The sequence below is a fragment of the Frankliniella occidentalis genome, unplaced genomic scaffold, assembly GCF_000697945.3.
Source record: "Frankliniella occidentalis isolate FOCC.00 unplaced genomic scaffold, Focc_3.1 Scaffold221, whole genome shotgun sequence".
Lineage (NCBI taxonomy): Eukaryota > Metazoa > Arthropoda > Insecta > Thysanoptera > Thripidae > Frankliniella > Frankliniella occidentalis.
The window spans coordinates 60,503-67,849 of NW_026267347.1; positions in this window are offsets into that span (position 1 = coordinate 60,503).

The following is a 7,347-nucleotide window of genomic DNA, read 5'->3' on the forward strand; positions in this document are numbered from 1 at the left end:
TGTTTGTCCTCGATGTTTGTCTTGGACCTCGTTACGATCGCACAAAACCTATATTTATGCTATTTGTCCTAGAGATTTGTCTCGGACAGTGTTATGACAGCGTTTTTCACAATTTGCAATGTATGATTGAACATGTCTCGGACTTGATCTCCTTGACAGCGTTTCTCACAGACAAAATTATATATGCCTGATTTTTGTCTTGGACTTTTTGTCCTTGACAGCGGTTTGTACAGGTATAGAAGCCTTTGTCCTTGACAGCGTTTCTCACAGACAAAACTATAGATGTCTGATTTCTGTCTTTGACTTTTTGTCCTTGACTGAGATTAGTCTTGGACATTATGTTTTTGACCGTTTCTCACAGACAAAATTTTGTGCGACCCAATGAGTAGCGCTTCGCCGAGCCCGCTCACTGCCGCGAGCGAACTCGCTCCGCGAATGAGCGAACCAAGAATGGGGACCTTTAGACCATGAGATCTATCACCAGTTCACCAGAAGTTTTAGAACGATACGTATCTGATGTGTATCTTCAGCATTGTTGAAATCCGCACCACTGTGAGGTTCAGGTAGTGGAGGTTTGCCTCAGGCATGGAGTAAAACAATGTGCCAGGGCACTGTTTTAACTTTGGAACATCAGGTATAAAAAGACCTCCACAAAAAACACTGAAAGATGTTCGAGGTTACAGAGAATCGGAATTTCACGATAGCCTTTCTCTACAAAAAACCTCCGAATATCACACCGATAAACAAACAGACTTTCCGAAGTTTGTTTTTCCATCGGTACGGTGCAGACAGCACAATACATGTACTTACCGAGTCAAGAGAGCAGTCAAAGGCGAGCTCCGCTCCGTTGTCCGTTAGAGACGAGCGGGAAAAGCGGCAAAGAGCTCCCGTAACGGCACAAGCTTCACACAGTTGAAGGCGGACGAAATTTGAATTCTTCGGGTTTTCGCCGGGCAATATAGACACGTTAGCTCGCAATTATTTAAATCCGAATTATTTTTCAAATGATTTTAATGTTTCCTGATCCTCCGAACCATGTCCGAACCCTTAAAAACTCAATTATATGGAGGACTACTTTCTTTGCGTCTGACGATACATCGAAAAACCGCTCGCGGGCAGAGCTGACATGAAATACTAGGGTTTCAGCTTTATTTATCTTGTCGAAATGCTCAGAGTATCGTATTGACAACAAGAAAACAATATTTAAGTCATCGGGGAATCGATTTGGGAGTAGGGGTACTAAGGGTATCGGGGGTACCAGGGAGCGGTTCCCCTGGCACTGTTCCCTACCGGGTAACGTTCCTCGGTTCCCCTGCTGGCCTGCTGGCCCCCTCCCCGCACCCCCCGCACGCCGAGAACAACGGCAACAGTGCAGCCTGCGCCCGCCTGTTTGCCGCGCCCGGAGCGCGGGGTATCGACTCAGGCGAGACGGATTCTGTTGCAACACATAGTACACTGCATGTAAGGATTGCTGAAGCCTTCTACAACCAACCGTTGAATTGCAAATTGTGTTAAATGATTGTGTCTCTATGCAAAGCATTGATATTGTTAAAGGGAACTTTTTATCTTTCATTTGATGTATACCAAATCTATGTTCTTTATGTTAATGTCAATCAGTGTGATTAGTTGGAATACTATCTAAAAAAAAACTTACTTTCCTTGCAAAGCACATTTTTTTAATTTTTAAAACCATGTTGAGATGGAGGAGTCTGTGAGACTCGATGCCATGCAAGGCCGTGCAGCACCAACAAGAGGATCCTCTAGAACATAAAAAAATCGTTCAGATTAGTTCAAAATATTAATTCCAAGCTATTGACTGAGAACAAGTTACTTGGGTACATATTTTCTTAAAGTAAAGCTTGAGTAAACTCCTAAAACTTTGTAAAAAAAAATTGAGACTGGGATTGAAAATGTATCCAATGAATGTACCAAAGTTAAACTCCGTGATAAGATCTCAAAAATCTTTCGTTAATTGTTAAGAGGTATATCACTCAAATGTTGATGCAAGGAGCTTACAAAATTTATCTTTTTGAACCTAGATTGAAAAATATTCCTGAGGTTTGATTTTGAAAGAGTACTTACCAATTTATTGCTGACTAGTAGAAGACTTGTCGCCGCTCGATCACCTCTGCTATGCATCCCAGTGGGCACGACTCTCCATGCACCGTTGCGTAGTCATTGGAGGGTGCACACAGGGCCAGGGGGTTGCACGGCATCAGGAGGATGGTGGCTCGGGCCGCCCAGCATTTCTCACAACGTGGCGCACCTCCTGGCAGCTGCTCAAGGGGTGGATAACTCCCCTGCCAAGTGTACACCCCTAATTCTGCCCAATTCAAACTAATTCAGACCAATTCAATTTAATTCAAACAAATTCAAAACTAATTCAACTAATTCAGTCCAGTTCAAGACAATGTTCAGTCAATTCAAGTGAATTCAAGCCAATTCACGCTAATTCAGTAACATTAAATCGCAATAATTCAAACCAATTCAAAACCAATTCCACCAATTCAGTCCAATTCAAATTCAATTCAAACCAATTCAAGCTAATTCAAATTCAATTCTTGAAATTTGTACACCCAATTCAAGAGTTATCCACCCCTCGCAGCTGCTGCTGTTGTAGGGTGGGTCCGACGTCGACGGGCTGGGGCTGGGCCTCCAGTTCTACTTCCCTCACTGGTGACGGGGTCCTGTCCCTGAACCGTTCAAGGTACTGCGCTTCGGGGAGTGCGAACAGATTTTCGTCGTTGTCACCCGGGACGTGGATGTCGTCGTCGTCATCGACGGCGTCGTGCAGGAAAAAGGGCTGGACGTGAGGCAGGACTGGCTGGGCGGCAGCAGGCTAAACGATGGCCTGGACAACTATAAACAGAGAAATGAGATACACTTAGATACTTGTCGATAGAATGGTATGGCATATGTAGGAGTAAGAATGCTGTCTTCAATCCGGCAGCCCAACTCACCGCCTAGGTTCCGCCGAGCCCGCAGCACTGCCCCCAAGGGTGGGTCTTCGACGCGTTCTGCCGCGCCTCTTCGCCGTCGTGCTCCTCCTTGCTTTGCTGCTTGACCTTGGCCATGGCCACCAGCAGCGCGCTGTGCTGCCTGGCCTCGACCCCAACCGCGGATCCGGCCTCGGCCTTCACCTCCGCGCTGTGCTGCCTGACCTTGGCCTCGGCCACCGGCACCTCCGCGCTGCGCTGCCTGGCCTCGGGCACGGGCACGGCCACGGCCACCAGGGACAAAAGGCTTATCCACTTTCCCTTTATTCTCCGAGGAGTCGTCCTCCGCCCCGGGGGCGTCGAGCTGGTCCTGCACGTGAGGAGGGGGTGGAGGCGGTTGTCCCATCTCTGCCTCAGGGATGGGGTGTGCGACCTCCGGGGCCAGCGGTTCAACCCCCTCAGCCCGCTGGTGGTTCTGCCTCCGCTGGGCGACCCGGCTGTAGGTGGAGTGGCATTAGTGACTGGCGATTCTGAATGGTAGTGATGCGGTTGGCCTCGAGCTTCCTGGTGGCGGTGGCGATCCTTTTTTCGAGGAGAACGTATGATTCCCTCCTCGCACGCGAAGGGTTGTGCCCACTCGATGCTTGAAGGTGACGCACCCTGTGGCTGTTTTCATGGTCACGGTAGTTGTCTGAAAGCAAAGAACAACAGTCGTGGGTTACAGTCATTGTTCCTAATTTCGGACTTGCGCCCTAAATTCGGACACTTCGCTACATTTCACTGTTTTCACCTCTTAACCCCGAACCAGTTGACATTTTCCTGTCCAGATTTTTTTAATGGGTAGGTAAAGAGTATACCATTTCATAGCCGAGGAAAAAAACAATTTTTATATACCACCGTCCAAAGAAAATTATCAAACCTAGAATTTTTGGGAAGGTAAAATGTAGAAGTTTTCTATGGGTCTCGCCAGAACGTGGGGCTTTCATCCGTGGATGCTTAGAGCATTTCGACCTCGACATATGTGAAACTAGGTTCCTTTAGCTTCAAAACAATATTTTTCATTTTTAAAAATTTTACTTCCGGTAGATTTGGTAGGCAATTTCCGTACGCGCCCTAAATTCGGACATTTTTTTTTCTCTCCTGTGAGCTGGCACTTACTCCGCTATACGATGTCGGGTTGTCGGTGGCCTGCGCAGTGGCGCGCTCTAGCGGTGCGGCAGCGCACCTCGTCGACAACCCCGACGCGGCGAGTCTGTTGTTGTTGTTACCGCCTGCCAGCTCGGTCTGACCCGGCCACCGGACGGGAAGCGCAGCTAGCGGAGCGAGAGATTAGGTCAGCGTAAACAACTCGTAGTGGTGTGCAATTCTTTGTGTTTCGGTGGTTTTCGTTGTCAACTCGTGTCGCGCTCATGACACGATCGCCTCCTCCTCCTTGAAGGTCGGGGCTTAGATCTGTGCCACGAACCCAAAATGATACACCAAATCTCCGTCGTTCACCGAGAGTGTCAGCAGCGGCGGCGGCGGCCGCCGAACGTACAAAGGCGAAGAGACCAGCAGCCTACCAGCCACACACACCGAGTCGCCCTCGCCGCCTCCAGAAAGCTTTGAGGGATATCGAAGGTGGTTTGTCAGTCCGCAAGGCAAGTTTTATTTACAATCTGAAACGCTCGACGCTAGGAGACGCTTGCAAGCGAAAAGTGTTCCGTAATGCAGGCAGAGCTTGTGAACTATCGGCACAAGAGGAGGAAGCGGTGGTCGCCCATCTACTTTGTCAGTCCGACTGGGGCTTTCCTTTGACGAGAATGGAGGTATCCTTGCTTGTAAAGAACTATCTAGACAAAAAAGGAGTCGTCTCAAAGAGATTTACAGAGAATCTGCCAGGGAGAAAATGGATGACTGCATTCATGAAGCGGCATCCCCAGTTGAACAGTAAAGTTCCAAAACTTATAAAGGCAGTTAGGGCAAAGGTTGACCCTGCAACCATAAATAGGTATTTTGAGAATTTGGCAGAATCTTTGGAGGGAATACCACCAGAAAATATTTTAAATTTTGACGAGACGAATTTGACCGACGACCCGGCAAACAGAACTGTTATTATCAGAAGAAAAGAGAAATACCCTGTAAAAGTAATGACTACATCAAAATCAGCCATATCACTAATGTTTGCCGGTACAGCCGCTGGTACACTTCTGCCACCCTACGTGGTCTATAAATCAAAGGAACTGTCCGAAACCTGGACTACCGACGGACCCCCTGCTACAAGATACAACAGATCTAAATCTGGATGGTTTGACATGGCCATATTTGAGGACTGGTTCAGGACCACCCTCTTTTCATGGGCAGAATCAGTAGACGGAGATGAAGTCGTAATTGGCGACAATGTCTCTTCACATTTTAGCAAAAGAGTATTTGAAATGTGTTCGGAGCATAAAATTAAATTTATTTGTCTACCGCCAAACTCCACACATTTACTCCAGCCACTTGACGTCGCGTTCTTCTCGCCACTAAAAGCAGCGTGGAGAAAAATTCTCGGCGAGTGGAAGAAAAGTTCGAAGAACAGAACTTTGACATTGCCGAAACCGGCTTTCCCAGCACTTCTCAAAAAATTAATGGAGGCAATAGAAAGTAAGTAAAAACAAACTTCGTTTAAAGTAGTTAGGCTGTATTCGGGGCCACCGAGCTACAGGGTTCAAAGTATATTCAAATTATTCCTTGTGAAACGAACTACACGTTAAGCTCTAGAAAATTACACTTCCATGATGTCGTTTACGAATTATAATTAATCTAAAATTGGCCGTTTTTACATGGGCTCTTATGGGAGATGCATGGTTTATTTGACAGTAAACGCAAACGCGCCGATCAAATAATCGGAGATGGCACTCATTAGACGCAGAATTTTCTTCTGCGTCGATATGTGCAAAGAAAAGTGGATGTTTATGATGTAATAAGAAAGATATTAACGAAAAACTGCCCAAAACTAGCAAGATGGCCGCCGGTCTGTAGTCCTCTGCTTGGACGGCAGAAAAAGCGGCAATTCAAATCAAGATACCCTTTTCTGTAAATTGCTTATATTACTGATTCTTTTGGGGTTATTATACTTGGGATATAGTTTTTAGTTCCTTTTACAACTGTGAGATACTCAAAAGCTGTTTTAACATCCATTATTTGCATTTTAATGACAAGTTGTATCTCGTGTTTGAATTTTGTTTGCTACCAACCTTCCGGTGCGAAAGTGACGAATGTCAGTGTATGCATGTAGAATCAAGATACAGCTCTGAAAATGGTTTTCGTGGGCTCTGTGTACCTTTAAATTCCACCTTGTACACATTCACAAGCCTTTAAACGTCATCTTAAATTTTAGTCCTCGATTTACATACCGGCAATTTTTACGTAGCTAGGTTGACGGCAGGTCAGAAACTAGTCAAGTTTACAACTATATCAACCTTTTTAAAATTGATGTCTGACATTTAAATTGTTCTGAGCTAAAAAATAACACTTATTATTGTCTTATGAGTGCTCCTGTTCATATTTTATATTTTACCGGTATTACAAGTAGTACTATTGCACATCCTTCAGTACGTCACTTGACCAGCTCGCAAGTCAGCCTAACTACTTTAACATAAAAATGCACAGGTCACTCGGTCTCCAATCAAATCAGACGCAGGCGACAGGCGACCCAGCAGACCCGCCGTGCACCACCTAAGGGTCGTGCGCGAAATGCTGCTCCCCACCCACCAAGGGGCAGGAACGTGGAGGCGCCTGTTGAACCGCGAATAGAACCAAACCAGGGTGACTTCGTTCTGTTCAAGAGGGCCGCGAAATTTTCAGTCGGTCAGGTGAGCCACCTCGACGAAAATCTTGAGCTTGCTGTGAAGGTGTTGAAACCTCACGACAAGGTCACCTTCGTGTGGCCACAGCAGCCTGAGATCGTGCGCGTCGACTACTCCGAAGTTGTCAAAATCTTAGATGAGCCCAAAAAACTAAAGAGGAAGGGAGCACCTCTTCGATTCACTTATGATTTTAATAAGTTTGAATTGTTTTAACTTAACCACATGACACTTTGTGCGCAAAGGAAATGTTCCCAGTCAAGATAAAGACTAAGCAGACTCATCCAAAGAGCACTTATAGTGCAAAAGAAAATATGTTCCATGTATGGATAAAGACTTTTTGTTTTAAGTAAAAAAAATATTTTTTTTACGAGAATTGAATTTTATTTTTGTGTTTAACAGCAAATAGAAATATGAACAAAAAACAGACATGTTAATTAATTTTACCCTCTTGTTGCTCCTCTCCCCCTCCACAACTCCCCCCCCGCTCACTTTTTTCGAAAAATGTTTCATAAACTGTCCTAACGCCACACCAGACCATTTCACACCGTCTTCAACCATTTTTACATCTTTAAGACCAGATA